Source organism: Aricia agestis, chromosome 9 (genome assembly GCF_905147365.1).
Source record: "Aricia agestis chromosome 9, ilAriAges1.1, whole genome shotgun sequence".
NCBI lineage: Eukaryota > Metazoa > Arthropoda > Insecta > Lepidoptera > Lycaenidae > Aricia > Aricia agestis.
In genome coordinates this window covers 12850499-12872152 of record NC_056414.1, presented here as the reverse complement: position 1 = coordinate 12872152, position 21654 = coordinate 12850499, and positions in this window count along the sequence as shown.

Here is a 21654-nt window from a genome sequence, read left to right as displayed (position 1 = left end):
TTCTGTGACATATCAAATTTTAAATTTAATAAATAAAAAGAGAGAGGGGGCAGTCTAAATATCATGAAAATCGTGTGACGTACTTTATGGATGCTCCCATATCGGTATCGATCTCGACGTAAACGATGGTTATCATGCGTTTAGTGGGATGTAGAATTCATACTATTGCTGAATATACGTTAGTAAGTCTGTCTATTTGTCTGTCCATGTGTACCGCTAAACCGATTTTGATGGGCCTGGTAATACTTTGAGTCCCGAGGAAAGATCTTGAAAAAATGCTATGTTGTTGAATGTAGGATTTCTGAAAATTAATGGTTTAGGCACTGTTCATTACTTAGTAGTTAAAAGTTTAAGTAAGGGCCTGTTTCACCACTTTCTGATAAAGTGCCGAATAGACTATTCACAACTTTTTTGACAGATTATCCATACTTCATCTGTCAAGTTAAGTGGTGGATAGCCTATTCGGCACTTATCAGGAAGTGGTGAAACAGGTCTATAGTAAACTAGCTGTTGCCCGCGACTTCATCCGCGTTAACATAGTATAATAACAAAGATGAATAGTTTTCTCCTTTTTGTTTTTGTAGTTCCTTATACAAAGGGTAAAAACGGTATTTAAGCAAACGTCAAACGCAAACGTCAATAAACTTTCATGTTTCTAACTCAAGAAATGACGGGCTTTCATTGAAACTTTCTACCCCAATTTCACCCCCTTGGGGGTAGAATTACCAGATACACTTAAATACGTATCAATTCATTTTTAATCAGTAGCACAAAAATAAAGTTTCATGTTTCTAACTCAAGAAATGACGGACTTTCATTCAAACTTTCAACTCCAATTTCACCCCCTTGGGGGTAGAATTTCTAAAAACGCTTAAATACCTAACCATTCATTTTTAATCAGCAGTCCAAAAATAAACTTTCATGTTTCTAACTTAAGAAATGACGGACTTTCATTTAAACTTTCAACCCCTATTTCACCCCCTTGGGGGTAGAATTTCCAAAAACGCTTAAATACGTATCCATTCATTTTTAATCAGTAACCCAAAAATAAAGTTTCATGTTTCTAACTCAAGAAATGACGGACTTTCATTAAAACTTTCAACCCTTATTTCACCCCCTTTGGGGTAAAATTTTCAAAATTCCTTCCTTAGTGGGTGTCTACTTAATAAAACAACTCTACTCACCAAATTTCGTGGCTGTAACTTTTACAGTTTTTGCTCAGCGATGATGAATCAGTCAGTCAGTCAGTCAGGACATGTAATTTTATAAGTATATATAAGAAAGATAAGAAGATTAGATGATGATCCTAAATTCATAGTAAATTAGATGATGATCCTAAATTCATTCACGCATAAATTGATTTATAGCGCGGGAACCGTATATAAAACAACTAGATGACGTCCGCAATTCCGTCCTTTCCCGGGACTCTAAGTATCTCCATACCAATTTTTAGCAAAATCGGTTCAGCGGATTGGGTGTGAAGAGCTAACATACAGATAGACAGACACGTTCATATTTACAATGTTAGTATGAATATTATAACCTTTTCTGGGACTATATCGTATACGGTAATCATGGAGCAACAAAGTCGCAAAAAACATCTAGTATACAAAGAGGCTGTTTATTGTTTCGTAACTTTTTATGCAAAATCGTATAAGCTCTAACATACATGATATTCCACGCGGGGGTTAAATTTGTTTAGGTCCAAAACAAACTTTGTACACGAACATACTTATATACCTAAGTTCTTAACTAACACTCAACTTAATAGCCTCTTAATGACATTAAGAAGCGCCGTAGCGGCCATAGACGAAGGATAAGAACATAGAAGCAGCTTTTTTCATAAAACATTAAGGCGTTTTACAGACGACGGGGCGGGGCGGGCCGGTCAATTTCGCCGCGAACGATAGCACAAAGTGAATCCTATATTACCAACACACACGGCGGGAAAAAAGACCGCGCTGAAGGAGCCCGGCGCGCACTGGCGGCGCAGCATGTCCGCGGCTGACCGGTTCGCCCTGCCACGTCGTCGTCTGCAAAGCGCCTAAAGGTAAACTCCAGTGGAATGAAGAAGAGAGGCTGAATATTTTTGCCACTTCATTGTTCTCTGGGTCTTAGTTTTAGAGGCCTATAGTATTGGTAATAATTAGAAAGGTAGCATTTCTATAAAGCAAAGTCAAAATTATAACGACATAAAATTATTGAACTTTAGTTACTATACCCGAGGACACACAAGTTTTAAATATCAATAGAGTTTATATCAACATGTTCATACACTTAAGAAATTATTTAATCTCTGACATCTTCTATACTGTCTTTACTCTAGGGCAGCGACAATGTCTCGGCGAGTTAGGTCCGGGCCGCGGGTCGCTCATAATTAAGTTTTCAACGGAGCTGAAATGTGGTTTTACAGCAAACACTGCAGGGCAAACTAGCCGTCACGAGTCCCAAGCACTTTGGTTTACCTACGGACATAGTCTGATTTAATATGCGAGGGCCACGGCTCTCTTGTGTGCACAAATTAATTGCTTTTGCTGCTTTATTAGAGTTCTGTAGACAACTCGCTGACCGGTCGCCGTACCCAGATTCTAGTATTGGAATCTTAATAAATGTCGCTTCGATGTGGTTTCGATCTACAAGGTGCAACAAAACGAAGTGATAATACTTTAGGGTATTTATATGAGTCCCTGTATAGAGTTCACTGTGAAAAAAACTAGGTCTTTACATCCGTTATGGATGATTTAACCACTCCTCAAATACTGTAGACTGTAGTGCCTGGGACAAGATTTTTAAATGTCCGTATGGTTGCCCAAGCGCATACGGCATTCTCGCATCATAGTCGGCCTAGTCCAGAGGAAAGAACTAGTCAATACGTCTGGGACCAACTATGTGCGGGTTTCCTCACGATGTTTTCCTTCACCGAACGAGCGTCCGTATTATGTACTAGAGATCAGAAAATGTCTCATAGGTACACGCCTCCACTCGGGTTCGAACCTGCACCCTCTAAGAGTGCGAACCAAAGGTCTACCCATTAGGCCACGGACGCTCTACGTCCGTCCGAAGTTAGTCTACACAATACACATACATAAGCAGTATAACAGGTGAATGCCAACAAATAGGTTTGCCCTTTATACATTAAGTTAATTTTGAAAGGATTAAACGAAGATTTTATGTCCTCGTCTATAAAATATACGACGTATATAAAACTAAAATGTTTAACGATACATCTTGATAATACGAGTGTTTCCTTTGAAATGTTCCAGCGAGCGGGAATCCAATTTAAGTTTCAATTTTATGTCTGATTTGGTGGCAGCGAAATCTCTCCGACAATCACATGTCACAATAAAATATTCAGTGAAGTTGTTCCGGCAATCGTGGTTAAGCCAGCATACACTACCAGCTAAGCTACAGACCTGTAAGAATGGCGTGACTGGGCTGACATTGCCATACAAGCGTGGATACCATGATAACCAGCAAAATTACATGGATGACTAGACAGGTTATAGGTTTGTAATAGCTGTCTTTCAGGTTACAAGGTTACAAGCATTTAATGTTTTGGATGACATTGTCTTGCGAAACAGCTGTGCCTCAAAATGATACAATTTTAAGCTTTCATTCAGAGATATAAGATACTATTATGACACTTTACAATATGGCACATTCTGATTTTGTATAGATGGTAAAACAGTGTAATGCTAAGTACTTACATACGGTTTTGCTTGATCGAGCAATAACGTCGAGCAAAACCCGCGGCTCGGGATTTCGTCCACAGATTCAGCGTTGCTCGATAGTTTTATTCTAAATCGATATATTAAATTCGATGCGAGCCTTCGAGCTGTCAGTTTTGCGGTCCACACAGTAATTATTACTCGATTTGGAGTAAAACTCTCGAGCAAAACCGCATGTGAGTACTTAGCATTATAGAAATACAAAATTTCGCTGACATAATAATATTGTAAATAGTTTTCAGTTCTGTATTCAAACTGTGCGGTTAAATCGCGTCGTGTAAAGCTAGGGTTAGGGCTAGGTAAACCAGCCAGTATTACAATCTACTTCACAAATATCACAAAGTTTCGTTTTAAATGTCAACCGTATGCCCGCTGTTTTCTTTTGTTCCTTGCTCAAAGTTGTTTTGTATTTGGGTTAAAATTAAATTACATTTAGTTTCTGGGCTGTATTTGTATGCAGGTACAATACTTCTGAGAATAACGTGAACCGAATTGTTGGTTCTGACGCGTTTATATTTTATGTAGACTAACGTATAATAATGTCTCGAACAGCGGTTTCGGTGATGGTGGCTGGCTTATGATATCGGGCCAGCTACCCAGGAATGGTTTTATAGTGCCCAAGTGTGCGAGTAGAACGCAGGAACGCTCACTGTTAAGGGGGTGACAGATGTGCGAGTAAGTACCTACGCGGACTTATGGCTCGACGATCTTAATCGCCTGTGTGTCAGCAAAGAGCCGCGAGCCGCGGGCCGCGAGCCATGAGCCTGGGGGCATGGTTAATGGCAATCCAGTGTGAGCGATTCTCGTGTGTCAACGACGCGAGCCGAGTAAGTTCGCGAACTAAAAACCCGTCTCTAATCGTCGTAAACTTCGTACGTCTATCAGGCACTTTATTTTACTCTCACAACTTGGTAGGGCGAATGACGACGCCAAAGGCACACCGCGCAGGAGTCAGGAGTCAGGACCGACAGATTAACTCTGGATTAACATAATATAGGCTACTTTTAATACTTAAATCGATCCCGTGATAAGCAAAATATAATCTATATATAAAATTACATGTCCTGACTGACTGACTGACTGACTGATTCATCATCGCTGAGCAAAAACTGTAAAAGTTACAGCCACGAAATTTGGTGAGTAGGGTTGTTTTATTAAGTAGACACCCACTGAGGAAGGAATTTTGAAAATTTTACCCCGAAGGGGGTGAAATAAGGGTTGAAAGTTTTAATGAAAGTCCGTCATTTCTTGAGTTAGAAACATGAAACTTTATTTTTGGGTTACTGATTAAAAATGAATGGATACGTATTTAAGCGTTTTTGGAAATTCTACCCCCAAGGGGGTGAAATTGGGGTTGAAAGTTTGAATGAAACTCCGTTATTTCTTGAGTTAGAAACATGAAATTTTATATTTGGGTTACTGATTAAAAATGATTGGATACGTGTTTAAGTGTTTCTGAAAATTCTACCCCCAAGGGGGTGAAATAGGGGTTGAAAGTTTAAATGAAATTCCGTCATTTCTTAAGTTAGAAACATGAAAGTTTATTTTTGGACTGCTGATTAAAAATGAATGGATAGGTATTTAAGCGTTTTTAGAAATTCTACCCCCAAGGGGGTGAAATTGGAGTTGAAAGTTTGAATGAAAGTCCGTCATTTCTTGAGTTAGAAACATGAAACTTTATTTTTGTGCTACTGATTAAAAATGAATGGATACGTATTTAAGTGTTTCTGATAATTCTACCCCCAAGGGGGTGAAATTATGGTAGAAAGTTTCAATGAAAGTCCGTCATTTCTTGAGTTAGAAACATGAAAGTTTATTGACGTTTGCGTTTGACGTTTGGTTAAATAGGTTCCGTTTTTACCCTTTGTATAAGGAACCACAAAAACAAAAAGGAGAAAACTATCCATCTTTGTTATTATACTATGTTAACGCGGATGAAGTCGCGGGCAACAGCTAGTATAATATAAGTAAAGTTTTAATCCATACAGACCATAAAACAAGTAAGTACCTAAAAATATGAAAAATGAATGAGTAATAGATTTTCAAAGAGATCAAATAATTACATTTTTGATTAATTGATTTATAGATGAAAAATATGGTTTGGATGATGACAATAATTGTGATTTATGGCTTATGTATGGCTTATATGGTGTATATTTTCATATTGGACGTGATACAAAATTTTCAGTTCACATTGTAACGGGTTGCAGTCTGTCAGCACTTGCAGACGTGTAAACGAAACAGCAGTCATAGGTACGTTTTTTCCTCTCCTACACCGCGCAGGCTGTCTACTCTCCCGCCGTCCATCATACATTACTCCCTCTGCTACGCGACGCAGCGCAGGCTGTTTACTCTCCCGCCGTCAGTCATACATTATTCCCTCTGCTACGCAGCGCAGGCTGTCTACTCTCCCGCCGTCAGTCATACACGACTCACTTGTTACGCAGCGCAGGCTGTCCACTCTCCCGCCGTCTTAAAATTTTTTGATCAAGTCCTTTCGCCAGTTTAACATTTTTACCCATCCCAAAAAATGCACAACGTCGCTAAATAAATGTTTAACTTCAGAAATAAGTGCTAGTTCTAATTGTTATACAACAGCAAATCAAAACTAGACAGTTATGATCAGACCGCTTTAATTTTGTTGAAACTTTCTAAAACTCACAATTCCCTCGTGGAAACTAGAAACTGAGCCATAAGAAACGGCACTGAAATAACTTAAACCGGTAGAATTTATCTGCGGAAAACATGTTTTTAACGAAAACAAAGATATTTTCATTGTTCTTTGCTCTCAAGTTTTTGTGTATTTTCTAAATAGAAAAGTTTTGATTCCCGGCGCAATGGGAGTGCGGGTGGCTCGTTACAACCGGGATTTAGACAACTTGCATTCGATAGTTGTGATCGTAAAGTTGGAAATAAAAAATGTTTGGGATTTGACATAACGTGTCGCTCAGTGTAATTTCTCCTACAATGTTTTACGTCGAATCCCTTACATTCATAATTATCTAGATTTGCTGTCAAAACTATCGAATGCAGTTTGACTTAGTACCCAGTGATATATACGACTATTTGCAACTTCAGTTTGTTTGCCTGCAACTTTTCTAAGTGCGCCGGTATATATACGACAGCTGAAATGTGGGCAATCACGTGGCCTTATAGCTTGACCGCTGTAAAGTCGACCCTCGTAGCATACATTTAGTATGCTACGAGGGTCGACTTTACAGCGGTCAAGCTATAGGCCTGACCGACCATAACACCTAGCTCGGATGGAAGATCTTCCTTTGTGACTCCAAGCTTCAGTGGGGCCCTCATATTGCTGGGTTGGCCGACAGACTCAGTTCAGCAGCATATGCAGTAAGTAAGATTAGACAATTTTCAGATGAAACAACAGCACGTCTAGTGTATTTTAGTTACTTTCATAGTATTATGTCCTACGGCATTTTGCTGTGGGGCAATGCTGCAGATATAAATACAATTTTTGTGCTGCAGAAGCGAGCTGTGCGGGCAATCTACAAGTTGGCCCGTAATACTTCACTTAGAGTTAAATTTAAGGAAACTGGAATCTTAACTGTTGCTTCTCAATATGTCCTATCAAATGTATTATATGTTAAAAAGAATATATATCAATTCACGAAAAAATGTGATACCCATGGGAGAAATACTCGTAATAAACATAAGCTTGAAATTCCGGTGACTAGACTTACTAAAGTCAAAAATTCTTTTAAAGGTCAATGTATACGCCTTTATAATAAGATCCCAGAAAGCGTTCAAAATCTCTCAATTAATAGATTTAAAAAAGTTGTTAAAGAACGTTTGTGTACCAAAGCGTACTATAAAGTTACTGATTTCATGAATGATAGTACACCATGGGAATAAGGTCGCCCCCTGCAGAGCTGTTTCATTATAATATGTATAATAATTGTACATTCGTTGTATTTTATTTAGTCATAATGACACTGTTATTTTATAATAATATATTTTTTGTAATTTTCCATCTTTTTAGAAAAAGATGGCCCCGTGCGAGTTTCTTACGCCGGTTCTTCTCGCCGGGTTAGTTCCCGAACCGGTGGTAGGCATCTGTGTAGCCCCGACGTTCAGAGAATATTTGAAAAAATTTATTCTGAATAAAAATTTTTGAGTTTGAGTTTGTGGCCACCACGCATATTCCCACAAAGTATTATGTTCTTCCCGGGTTTGAAAATATTTTAACCAACTAGCTAATGCAGTTAAAGCGTTTGAGTGTGAAGAAATAACAGGCAGACATAAGACATACTATTACGTTAAATATATATTTTTACCTATAAACAATATTATATAGTTATACTGTTTGAAAATCTTAGTACTAAATATGTTTTTTTGACTCAAAGTGCAATAAAATAATAATAATCAATGATCATTTAATACTCTTCATTATTTGTACATGTATCTTTATTTAGCAAAGACATTTCATACATTACTTATAATGTATGAAATGTCTTTGCTAAATAAATTGGTAAGCCAAGGAGCAGAAGAAAAACTACCGAAAAGGGTTGAGCGATATTTCTCATTTTAATTGGATGTTTCCGGTCCACAGATTTTCCACTTGATATTTGAAAACTTCGCAAAAACGTGACCTCGTGACTCGTGGGCCGAAAATCTTTTAGATCGTATTCCCACATCACTCACTACTGGCTACATAGAGACCATCCATAAAGTATGTCACACCTAAAGGGAGTGAATCCACACAGTGTAACATAGTGTGACAAGGAGGGGGACCTAAGTTCTGTGACATATCAAATTTTAAATTTAATAAATAAAAAGAGAGAGGGGGCAGTCTAAATATCATGAAAATCGTGTGACGTACTTTATGGATGCTCCCATATCGGTATCGATCTCGACGTAAACGATGGTTATCATGCGTTTAGTGGGATGTAGAATTCATACTATTGCTGAATATACGTTAGTAAGTCTGTCTATTTGTCTGTCCATGTGTACCGCTAAACCGATTTTGATGGGCCTGGTAATACTTTGAGTCCCGAGGAAAGATCTTGAAAAAATGCTATGTTGTTGAATGTAGGATTTCTGAAAATTAATGGTTTAGGCACTGTTCATTACTTAGTAGTTAAAAGTTTAAGTAAGGGCCTGTTTCACCACTTTCTGATAAAGTGCCGAATAGACTATTCACAACTTTTTTGACAGATTATCCATACTTCATCTGTCAAGTTAAGTGGTGGATAGCCTATTCGGCACTTATCAGGAAGTGGTGAAACAGGTCTATAGTAAACTAGCTGTTGCCCGCGACTTCATCCGCGTTAACATAGTATAATAACAAAGATGAATAGTTTTCTCCTTTTTGTTTTTGTAGTTCCTTATACAAAGGGTAAAAACGGTATTTAAGCAAACGTCAAACGCAAACGTCAATAAACTTTCATGTTTCTAACTCAAGAAATGACGGGCTTTCATTGAAACTTTCTACCCCAATTTCACCCCCTTGGGGGTAGAATTACCAGATACACTTAAATACGTATCAATTCATTTTTAATCAGTAGCACAAAAATAAAGTTTCATGTTTCTAACTCAAGAAATGACGGACTTTCATTCAAACTTTCAACTCCAATTTCACCCCCTTGGGGGTAGAATTTCTAAAAACGCTTAAATACCTAACCATTCATTTTTAATCAGCAGTCCAAAAATAAACTTTCATGTTTCTAACTTAAGAAATGACGGACTTTCATTTAAACTTTCAACCCCTATTTCACCCCCTTGGGGGTAGAATTTCCAAAAACGCTTAAATACGTATCCATTCATTTTTAATCAGTAACCCAAAAATAAAGTTTCATGTTTCTAACTCAAGAAATGACGGACTTTCATTAAAACTTTCAACCCTTATTTCACCCCCTTTGGGGTAAAATTTTCAAAATTCCTTCCTTAGTGGGTGTCTACTTAATAAAACAACTCTACTCACCAAATTTCGTGGCTGTAACTTTTACAGTTTTTGCTCAGCGATGATGAATCAGTCAGTCAGTCAGTCAGGACATGTAATTTTATAAGTATATATAAGAAAGATAAGAAGATTAGATGATGATCCTAAATTCATAGTAAATTAGATGATGATCCTAAATTCATTCACGCATAAATTGATTTATAGCGCGGGAACCGTATATAAAACAACTAGATGACGTCCGCAATTCCGTCCTTTCCCGGGACTCTAAGTATCTCCATACCAATTTTTAGCAAAATCGGTTCAGCGGATTGGGTGTGAAGAGCTAACATACAGATAGACAGACACGTTCATATTTACAATGTTAGTATGAATATTATAACCTTTTCTGGGACTATATCGTATACGGTAATCATGGAGCAACAAAGTCGCAAAAAACATCTAGTATACAAAGAGGCTGTTTATTGTTTCGTAACTTTTTATGCAAAATCGTATAAGCTCTAACATACATGATATTCCACGCGGGGGTTAAATTTGTTTAGGTCCAAAACAAACTTTGTACACGAACATACTTATATACCTAAGTTCTTAACTAACACTCAACTTAATAGCCTCTTAATGACATTAAGAAGCGCCGTAGCGGCCATAGACGAAGGATAAGAACATAGAAGCAGCTTTTTTCATAAAACATTAAGGCGTTTTACAGACGACGGGGCGGGGCGGGCCGGTCAATTTCGCCGCGAACGATAGCACAAAGTGAATCCTATATTACCAACACACACGGCGGGAAAAAAGACCGCGCTGAAGGAGCCCGGCGCGCACTGGCGGCGCAGCATGTCCGCGGCTGACCGGTTCGCCCTGCCACGTCGTCGTCTGCAAAGCGCCTAAAGGTAAACTCCAGTGGAATGAAGAAGAGAGGCTGAATATTTTTGCCACTTCATTGTTCTCTGGGTCTTAGTTTTAGAGGCCTATAGTATTGGTAATAATTAGAAAGGTAGCATTTCTATAAAGCAAAGTCAAAATTATAACGACATAAAATTATTGAACTTTAGTTACTATACCCGAGGACACACAAGTTTTAAATATCAATAGAGTTTATATCAACATGTGCATACACTTAAGAAATTATTTAATCTCTGACATCTTCTATACTGTCTTTACTCTAGGGCAGCGACAATGTCTCGGCGAGTTAGGTCCGGGCCGCGGGTCGCTCATAATTAAGTTTTCAACGGAGCTGAAATGTGGTTTTACAGCAAACACTGCAGGGCAAACTAGCCGTCACGAGTCCCAAGCACTTTGGTTTACCTACGGACATAGTCTGATTTAATATGCGAGGGCCACGGCTCTCTTGTGTGCACAAATTAATTGCTTTTGCTGCTTTATTAGAGTTCTGTAGACAACTCGCTGACCGGTCGCCGTACCCAGATTCTAGTATTGGAATCTTAATAAATGTCGCTTCGATGTGGTTTCGATCTACAAGGTGCAACAAAACGAAGTGATAATACTTTAGGGTATTTATATGAGTCCCTGTATAGAGTTCACTGTGAAAAAAACTAGGTCTTTACATCCGTTATGGATGATTTAACCACTCCTCAAATACTGTAGACTGTAGTGCCTGGGACAAGATTTTTAAATGTCCGTATGGTTGCCCAAGCGCATACGGCATTCTCGCATCATAGTCGGCCTAGTCCAGAGGAAAGAACTAGTCAATACGTCTGGGACCAACTATGTGCGGGTTTCCTCACGATGTTTTCCTTCACCGAACGAGCGTCCGTATTATGTACTAGAGATCAGAAAATGTCTCATAGGTACACGCCTCCACTCGGGTTCGAACCTGCACCCTCTAAGAGTGCGAACCAAAGGTCTACCCATTAGGCCACGGACGCTCTACGTCCGTCCGAAGTTAGTCTACACAATACACATACATAAGCAGTATAACAGGTGAATGCCAACAAATAGGTTTGCCCTTTATACATTAAGTTAATTTTGAAAGGATTAAACGAAGATTTTATGTCCTCGTCTATAAAATATACGACGTATATAAAACTAAAATGTTTAACGATACATCTTGATAATACGAGTGTTTCCTTTGAAATGTTCCAGCGAGCGGGAATCCAATTTAAGTTTCAATTTTATGTCTGATTTGGTGGCAGCGAAATCTCTCCGACAATCACATGTCACAATAAAATATTCAGTGAAGTTGTTCCGGCAATCGTGGTTAAGCCAGCATACACTACCAGCTAAGCTACAGACCTGTAAGAATGGCGTGACTGGGCTGACATTGCCATACAAGCGTGGATACCATGATAACCAGCAAAATTACATGGATGACTAGACAGGTTATAGGTTTGTAATAGCTGTCTTTCAGGTTACAAGGTTACAAGCATTTAATGTTTTGGATGACATTGTCTTGCGAAACAGCTGTGCCTCAAAATGATACAATTTTAAGCTTTCATTCAGAGATATAAGATACTATTATGACACTTTACAATATGGCACATTCTGATTTTGTATAGATGGTAAAACAGTGTAATGCTAAGTACTTACATACGGTTTTGCTTGATCGAGCAATAACGTCGAGCAAAACCCGCGGCTCGGGATTTCGTCCACAGATTCAGCGTTGCTCGATAGTTTTATTCTAAATCGATATATTAAATTCGATGCGAGCCTTCGAGCTGTCAGTTTTGCGGTCCACACAGTAATTATTACTCGATTTGGAGTAAAACTCTCGAGCAAAACCGCATGTGAGTACTTAGCATTATAGAAATACAAAATTTCGCTGACATAATAATATTGTAAATAGTTTTCAGTTCTGTATTCAAACTGTGCGGTTAAATCGCGTCGTGTAAAGCTAGGGTTAGGGCTAGGTAAACCAGCCAGTATTACAATCTACTTCACAAATATCACAAAGTTTCGTTTTAAATGTCAACCGTATGCCCGCTGTTTTCTTTTGTTCCTTGCTCAAAGTTGTTTTGTATTTGGGTTAAAATTAAATTACATTTAGTTTCTGGGCTGTATTTGTATGCAGGTACAATACTTCTGAGAATAACGTGAACCGAATTGTTGGTTCTGACGCGTTTATATTTTATGTAGACTAACGTATAATAATGTCTCGAACAGCGGTTTCGGTGATGGTGGCTGGCTTATGATATCGGGCCAGCTACCCAGGAATGGTTTTATAGTGCCCAAGTGTGCGAGTAGAACGCAGGAACGCTCACTGTTAAGGGGGTGACAGATGTGCGAGTAAGTACCTACGCGGACTTATGGCTCGACGATCTTAATCGCCTGTGTGTCAGCAAAGAGCCGCGAGCCGCGGGCCGCGAGCCATGAGCCTGGGGGCATGGTTAATGGCAATCCAGTGTGAGCGATTCTCGTGTGTCAACGACGCGAGCCGAGTAAGTTCGCGAACTAAAAACCCGTCTCTAATCGTCGTAAACTTCGTACGTCTATCAGGCACTTTATTTTACTCTCACAACTTGGTAGGGCGAATGACGACGCCAAAGGCACACCGCGCAGGAGTCAGGAGTCAGGACCGACAGATTAACTCTGGATTAACATAATATAGGCTACTTTTAATACTTAAAATGCACATATTTCCGTGGGATAAAGGGTCCAGCCGCCACCGTCACCACTGTGACGTACCGATGATAAGAAACGTGTCCATTATCTAGGCCAACGTTTCTATTTGAATTTCTACAGCTCAATACGGCACAATCAGACATTTAGGCATTTTTATTAAAATTCCGATTGACGTCCGATTCCGATAGCAGACTAAAGAACAGACTTTCGAAAGACGAGCATTGCTCGTCATTTGGGAACGCGATATGGCACGCAAAGTACCATCGAGGAAGTTGATTCCTATGCAATTGACAGACCAACGTTATTTGGTCGAATATGTCAATCAATGAGTTTCTAAAATACTAGAGTAGCAATGTCTTACAAAAGATTCTCAGAAATGAGTTACCACTTTTTTGTTCAAAAGACAATGTCAAGTCATATATTCGTTATGTCATTATGTATGTGAGATATGCCTGCAGGCATCTTCGAAGTGGCAACGCGTTGCTACCGTAAACTTCCAATCTAGTTACGTTAGTAACATAGAATATCATTGATGTCAATTCAATGTTAATTGTGATCTGTTAGCTGGGTTTGACGTAACGCAACCAAACTACTTAGTTTTGCATAGGAATCAACTTCTCTGATAGTACATACACATGCGGTATCTATCTTGATCTATGTCTGTGGGTCCAGCAGTATCTTAAATTTGCTACGAAGCCCTGGGTTAAAGTATGAAAGACATCGCAAAAACTGTACCAAATTGCACTAAGTATATTGAATGAATAACATTTTCACCAACAACAATGCGTGACAAAAATAAATCCATTAACCCTGGCGCTATTTCTCATCTTCATCATAGTATTGTTTGGCTGCGACCCGCCGCGACCGAAATAAATAAATCTATGGACGCTTCACACCACGTCAGTCTGGCCCCGTGGTAAGTACCTGATGGATCAATCACTCGCCAGACAATCGATGCTCGTTTATTATGGAGTACTTTTATGGACGGATTAACATATTATACTCCGAAGATTAAATATAAAAAAATATTTATCGTTGGTTTTAAAATTGTGGCAATAACTTAATTAATTATTTAATAATACAATAAGTAAATTAATAAATCCAAAGATTTATTGCGTAATAAATACCAAATTATGATAATTTTTGATTTAATTTAATTGAATTATGAAGATTTGTTTCAATTTGGATCAGATTAATTTATCCTACCGGATTGAAGAAAATAAATGTGTTCTATTGTTATCTATGTCTGATAAAACAATTTAGTAAAGTACATCTTATATACAGAATAATTCAATGTGGACGATACAATATTATAGAATATAGCGGTACAATATATGAGGGTATATCCACAACACCCGGGCAGAGTAGACAGAATGATAGAGTATGCCGTCTTAGAACTGATGTTGAAATTTTTAAATTTGACGTATTATGACGAAAATCGTCGCTAGGGTTGTTAACTTGTTACCTACGAATTTAAAACTATGACATATTCGATGGACGTGTTCCTCTTTGGTCATATTGTTGTTTGTGTTTTGGCACATGCGATTAAAATTGTCAGAATCAAATTTTGAAATCTTTATTTTAAATATTTAAAAATAAATTATATCAGCCAGCGCGAGGCACATTCTTTTCATAATCCTAGTGAAACCCGACGAATTTGACAGATATTGAAACCTGTCCGTCTCTTTGCAGTCGAACTACTGGTCGTTATGTCTATTGTGACCCGGGTAATGTCTAGAGACAACTGTAGCGCACCTGCTGGGCTCCATTGTCGGGGCTGCATTATTATTTAGCACCTGCACTCCGTTACTAAAATAACCGAGATAGAACTGTCGAATTTATGAAATACTAGACGACGTCCTTTCCCGGGAATCAAAGTATCTACACACCAATGATATTCTACTTTGAGTTTTTCATATTATTTAATATCATTTCTACATACCGGAATTTCTGCAAAATCGGTTAAGAACTTTGAGCGTGAAGAGGTAATACAGACAGACAGACACACATACAGATTCTAGTTACAAGCACTGGTAATATTGACAATGTTTCTGGATACTTATTACTTAAATTGCATAATATTATGATAGTAGAGAACGAAGTTAAGACGTTATAGTCTGTCAAGAAAGTGAAGAAATTAAAAAGCGGCAACATCGTAGTGTCATCCCTTTCAAATCAATCTAAGAAAAAAGGGATGACACTACGATGTTGCCACTTTTTAATTTCTTCACTTTCTTGACAGACTATATAAATAAATAAATAAAAAAAAACCGACAGACAAACAGACAGACATATAGATCAGCAGACTCTTGTGTACGAAAAGCTAAAAATGTATGAGATTTGACGTAAGATTGCATCGGAATAAGTCATATTGATGGGTGCATTAGTTCAGCAAATTAGCTTTAATAAACTGTACCTACCAATGAGTTTCTAAAATACTAGAGTAGCAATGTCTTACAAAAGATTCTCATAAATGCGTAACCACTTTTTTGTTCAAAAGACAATGTCAAGTCATATATTCGTTATGTCATTATGTATGTGAGATATGCCTGCAGGCATCTTCGAAGTGGCAACGCGTTGCTACCGTAAACTTCCAATCTAGTTACGTTAGTAACATAGAATATAATTGGTACCTACCAGATGACGCCCGTGACTCCGTTGTGCCAAAATTCGATTATCGCGGAGAAACCGTAAAATTTTCCGGGATAAAAACTATCCTATGTCCTTTCTCGGGACTAGTAGTAGTAGAGAGTGCTCTTATGTACTGCGCACACACTTGAGCACTATAAAATTACTCCTGCGTACCTGGCATGGTTTAAATGAAACCGGCCACCGTCATGAAACCGTGTGGGGGGTATTATGCCTTTCAGCAAAATCGGTTCAGGGGTTCGAGCGTGAACGATTCGTGATAACAGACAAACAGACACACATTTATAATACTATTATGGATGGATTATGGATAATGGATATGGAAGTATGGATTTGGGATATAAATTAAAGCAACATTGGGCATTTGACAAGAAAAGCAACGGTGGAATTCGATTCATAATAAATAAGAGGATTTAAATGTCTTTAACGTTAAGGGCTTTATTAAACCACGAGTCCATTAGTATTCCAACAAAAGTTTAATTTGAAAATTTTGAATCTTTCCCTCCTAATGGCTACCGTTTTCGAATTTCGAGTGAAAGATTTTGCATAAAATGATAAAGGAGTAACATTAAATACAATAAAATAAAGGCGAAGTTACACTGTTTTGTGACGTTGTTTTGTCGGAACTGAAAAACGCATAACCGCGTTGTAACATCGCTACGCCAAAATCGGCGGATTTTTATTATAATTTTAATATTTGAAAGTTTGCAAATTTTTTGAGACGCGGTTATCCATTATTTTATAGTTTGAAATACCACACGGCGGAAAGGAACCTCACTCTAAGGCGGATATCACATTGCTTCCGGTACTGCTACAATGAATATGCGCTACTTTAAAAAAAAAAAACATATACGCACCGAACCGGATGCATGCGATGGCTCTATTGAGTTCGTATTGAATATGATATTTTTCGTAGTCGGATTGGTATTCGGTAGTGTACAACAGTGTACACTACCGAATGTACAGACAGGAGACACATAGTATGCAAAATATAATAAACAAACTTTGAAACAACGTTTTGTTTGAAACCGTACCCACGACCAACGAGCCAAGCTCAAAGCTCCCACCGAGTACGGACCATCTGCATTGGGTTTTTCCGCAATGTTTTTAAACGTTGTGGCTTAGTGAGAGTCTACCGTCTCCTTTAGTAAATTAAACGACGAAACTCAAATTAAGAGAATCCAATTATGTTGTTGATGGATTCTAAAGTGCATGGAAACATTTATGGAGCTCGCGACAATGTTGCCGGCAGGTTGGTTTCGATACTAACAGTAACAACTTTAATGAAACTTTGTTTTGTATCGTGTGTTTGGACCGGGTATTTCGTATTTGTTTGGGTCGAACACGTAGTTTTTGTGCCGTTTCATTTTACCAATTAACAAAGCGATACACAACTGATTACTTTTTTATATTTTGAATGCTACATTTATTTACTTACCGTTACGAAGTCTTTGATATTGAAAATATTAGGTTTACTTTACAACGTGAAGTGGCAAAGCGATGTTTTCATAAATGAGCCATTAAAGCTGAAATTTATTTAATTCAAATGAAGGTACATATTAGACTGAATGGCTCATTGATTTAAAAATGCATCGCCTCGTTATGTTGCAAATAAACTCACCCTTAGCAAAATGACAATACATTTCCGGCAGCAAATATTCGCTACTAACAGAGACCAGACATACATTTATTACTCTATGCTACTAATAACAGATACCCAAATAGTTGAAACATTGTAACGTTAATTATGTTCCTTATCTGTGGTCTGCCGTTCTGCCGGCGTAATCCATACGTAACCCTGGACCCAATATCCTATTAACCCCCTCGATACCCTTTAAAGGCAAGCGAATTGTGGTGTGCCCCAAGTGTCATTATAATGGACTATCATCCTGAGGGCATGGATGTTGTTCTTATCCCTTTACGTATTTCTATAGTACACTCGCCTGCTACCTCCAGATAAAGGTTCGCGGGGCATTAGGCGAGGTTTATTTCGAATTTGTGAATTCGAATTTAAATACTTTTCAAAGGAATCCTGTTTATTTGAACGTAATATATTTTCGCGTTGATCCGCTCACAGCAGAGTTTCTCAAAGTTTTATAAACTACTGCCCCCTGTACAGAACACTGTAGTAGGAATAAACTTATATATTACTTTGTTTATAATATTGGAACACTTTCCACTTTAGTTGAAGATATGAAGGCATTGTTGTAGGCACCTAATCAAACTATATATACATAATATACAACTTAAAATAACTATGCAATAGCTTTTGAACAAAATATCAGAAACACTTTTTTGAAAAAATTGCTTAAAACTATTATTCAACAATGATTTCAAGACCTTTGATACCTGCACACTGCACTCTTTCCAAATTGTAATTTACCATTATCTTTTGGACCCACGAAAAACTCTAGCGCCCCTATGCAGCTATGGGGCGGCAGCACTCTACTTGGGAATCTATGGCTTATGGTATAAATAAATAAGGTTCCGTACCCAAAGGGTAAAACCACAAACACATTTCCAGAAGCAACCGTTTAGCTGGTCGAAGGGCCCCTGGACTCTAACAATTTTTTCCGCTTTGAAACTTTATATTTTACAAATGGACCCCTAAATCGGGAAATGATGTATGAATACTCATAAAACCTATCCAACCCCACACGGTGGGATGGACGCGAAAAAAAATATCATCCCTGATTGATGTGTATGGGAGGTACCATAAAAATATTTTTTAAAGATTTTAATTTTTATACACTTATACCATTTTGTCGTCATCATTAATATGTGTATTCATGCCGAATTACAGCTTTGTAGGTCCTATAGTCTCTGAGTAAAACCGCGGACAGACAGACGGACAGACAGACAGATGGACAGACAGACAAACGGACGGACAGACCGAAACTATAAGGGTTCCTTGTTGACTACGGAACCCTAAAAAGCAACAGTGTATTAAGAAGAGATGGGGGATAGAGTTTGATGGACAGTTGCAATTTAAGAGGGTTTGCGTTGCGGCGAGGGTTTGGAGAATGAATAAGCTCCTATTGAGCGTATTTTGAGTGGAGCCAAGTACCACGTCTGTTAATCACTTAGGTAATCCATACAACTGTTATAAAATACGAAAGCAAGTCTGTCTGTCTTTTTGCTCCAAAGAAGCTTTTGACACTGCTGAATCGATTTTGTTCGAGTCTTATAGAAGGTCTGAGGAAACACAAAGAGGAGTTTTTATCATACGTTTCGCGATAAATAATGTTGAACATTGCGACGTTGCGGGTAAAATCAAGTAAATAATATAAAAAATGAAGAATACTGCCACATTAAATTATTAGCACTTCAAGTAACCATATTGTCTCCCTGTACTGTGTGCCTTCAATTGTTTGAACAATTTCCAGCATAAATTAACAGAGTCGCTGAATATATCTGATTTAGGCACTCCAAATGAAGTTCCTCAGTAAGGAACCGGGACCGATGCTTGTGTTTAGCAAACAATGAGTTCGCAATTTGTGAGTAACGACGCCGCCCGCTCTATGTAAATCGATCCTCACGAAATTTACAGCCAATTTAAAATTGCTGTAAAGTAAAAGTGGCTAAAATATTCAACGAACAACTAAAAATAATACTTTGAATATTATTATATTATATTAAGGTTATAGATAGCTTGAAATGAGTGTTTGTGACAAATAATGTACATGCACAATGCACATGCACAATAATACGTTTGTTTTAAATATTATACTCGTATTTGACGTTGCGGGTATAAGGTAACATACCTACACGATAAAACGTAACACTAATAATAATACCATTATTCTTCTAATTTCTAAATATAATTTTCAATTTGATAAATCTGTATTTTACATTTTGTAAAAATCTTTCCATCACGGCAAGAGTCGTTGTTTCTTACTTCCACCATCTTGATTTTATTCTTCGTGCCGTTGTCGATTCTACGTCAGTGATTTTGTACGAGGAATGTCTTTCAGTGATAAAATTGCAACTTTTCATTACTTTGCTTCAAAATCCGCCCATTGTTTATTTATTGCTTAAACACAGTTTATGTGCGGCATATCTTTGTACATATCACTTTTGTACTGTGAAACTTTAGCTTAAAATAATTATCCTTTCAGCTAAAAGGTGTTAAGTGTAAAATTGTCTTAAAAACCGTAAAAAATCTCCGACTAAATCATCGTCATAAACATGTCTAAAAATGCTCCAAATTGGACAAAACAACACAAAAGCAGTCTAGGGCTCTAACTTCTAACGAAAATCGAACCTTCTAACCATGGCGCTCATATATCTATGGTAGCAATTTTCCATAATCACCGCTTCGGAAGGTTATCAATTTAAAGGAATATTATTGGCGGTTGTAAATCAGCACGCAAATGGCCGTGTTTTTGTTCTACATGCGAGTGCTACTGGAGGCCTCGCACTTAATGAAGATTTGTGGTCGGTAATAAAATACTATTGTGTCCTGCTTTTACGCCGGATAACTTCGCCTCTGATTTAGTTTGGATCTAAATTATTTATGGCCAAATGTATTTGTTGGATACTCGTATATCATGCCTTGGCCTTGCATAACACAGTAACGTATATAATTAACGAGCTTTTGCCCGCGGCTTCGCTCGCGTTAAGAAGTTTTATTATATACAAACTTTCATCCCCTATTTGAACCCCTTGGGGTTGGAATTTATCAAAATCCTTTCTTAGCGGATGCCTACGTTATACCATCTACCTGCATGCCAAATTTTAGCCCGATCCGTCCAGTGGTTTGGGCTGTGCGTTGATAGATCACTATGTCAATCAGTCAGTCACCTTTGAGTTTTAGCGTTGATAGATCACTATGTCAATCAGTCAGTCACCTTTGAGTTTTATATATATAGATAGTTTATATTAAATGAGAAACTTTAAAGAATGAATTATTATATTATTAGATGACGCCCGCAACTCCGTTGCGCCAAAATTCCTTTATCGCGGGGGAACCGTACATTTTTCTAGGTTAAAAAGTATCTTATGTCCTTTCCCCTTTTCTTTAAATTTCAGCAAAATCGGATCTGCGGTTTGAGCGTGAAGAGGTAACAGACAGACAGGCAGACAGACACGCTTTCGCATTTATAATATTAGTATGGATATGGAAGTGTGGAAGTATGGATGTTCATAAATGCCTTCTATAACATGTAAAACCGATGTTCATAATTATTCGCAATCATAGACAGTAGGGTTGTTGAGGAAGTGTTTATGAGGAAGAGGAGGAGGAAGAGGAATTGTCACGCGCAAATTTAGAGGATGCGGATGAGGAAGAATATATTTTTTGAGGAAGAGGATGCGGATGAGGAAGCGGATGAGGAATGGGATGATAGGAAATTATATATACTAGCGGATCCAAACCAAAAGCCTTTGTCCAGTCTGTACATAACTAGGTACATACAATACACAAAAAAAAAATTAAAAGGGCATTTTCCAATGGACCAAACTAAATATAAATCTAAACCATTCTCAAAACACACACAATAAAGAATCATGAAAATCGGTCCAGCAGTTAAGGAGGAGCTTAGTAACATAGCCCCCCTTAATTTTTATTTTATTTAAATCTTATATCTTTAAACGAGCAATTCTTGTATATATATAAATATATAATTGGAATCTCGGAATCGGCTCCAACGATTTTCATGAAATTTAGTATAAAGGGGGTTTCGGGGGCGATAAATCGATCTAGCTAGGAATCATTTTTAGAAAATGTCATTTTATTCGTGTTCTATCGAATACCGAGCAAAGCTCGGTCAAATAGCTAGT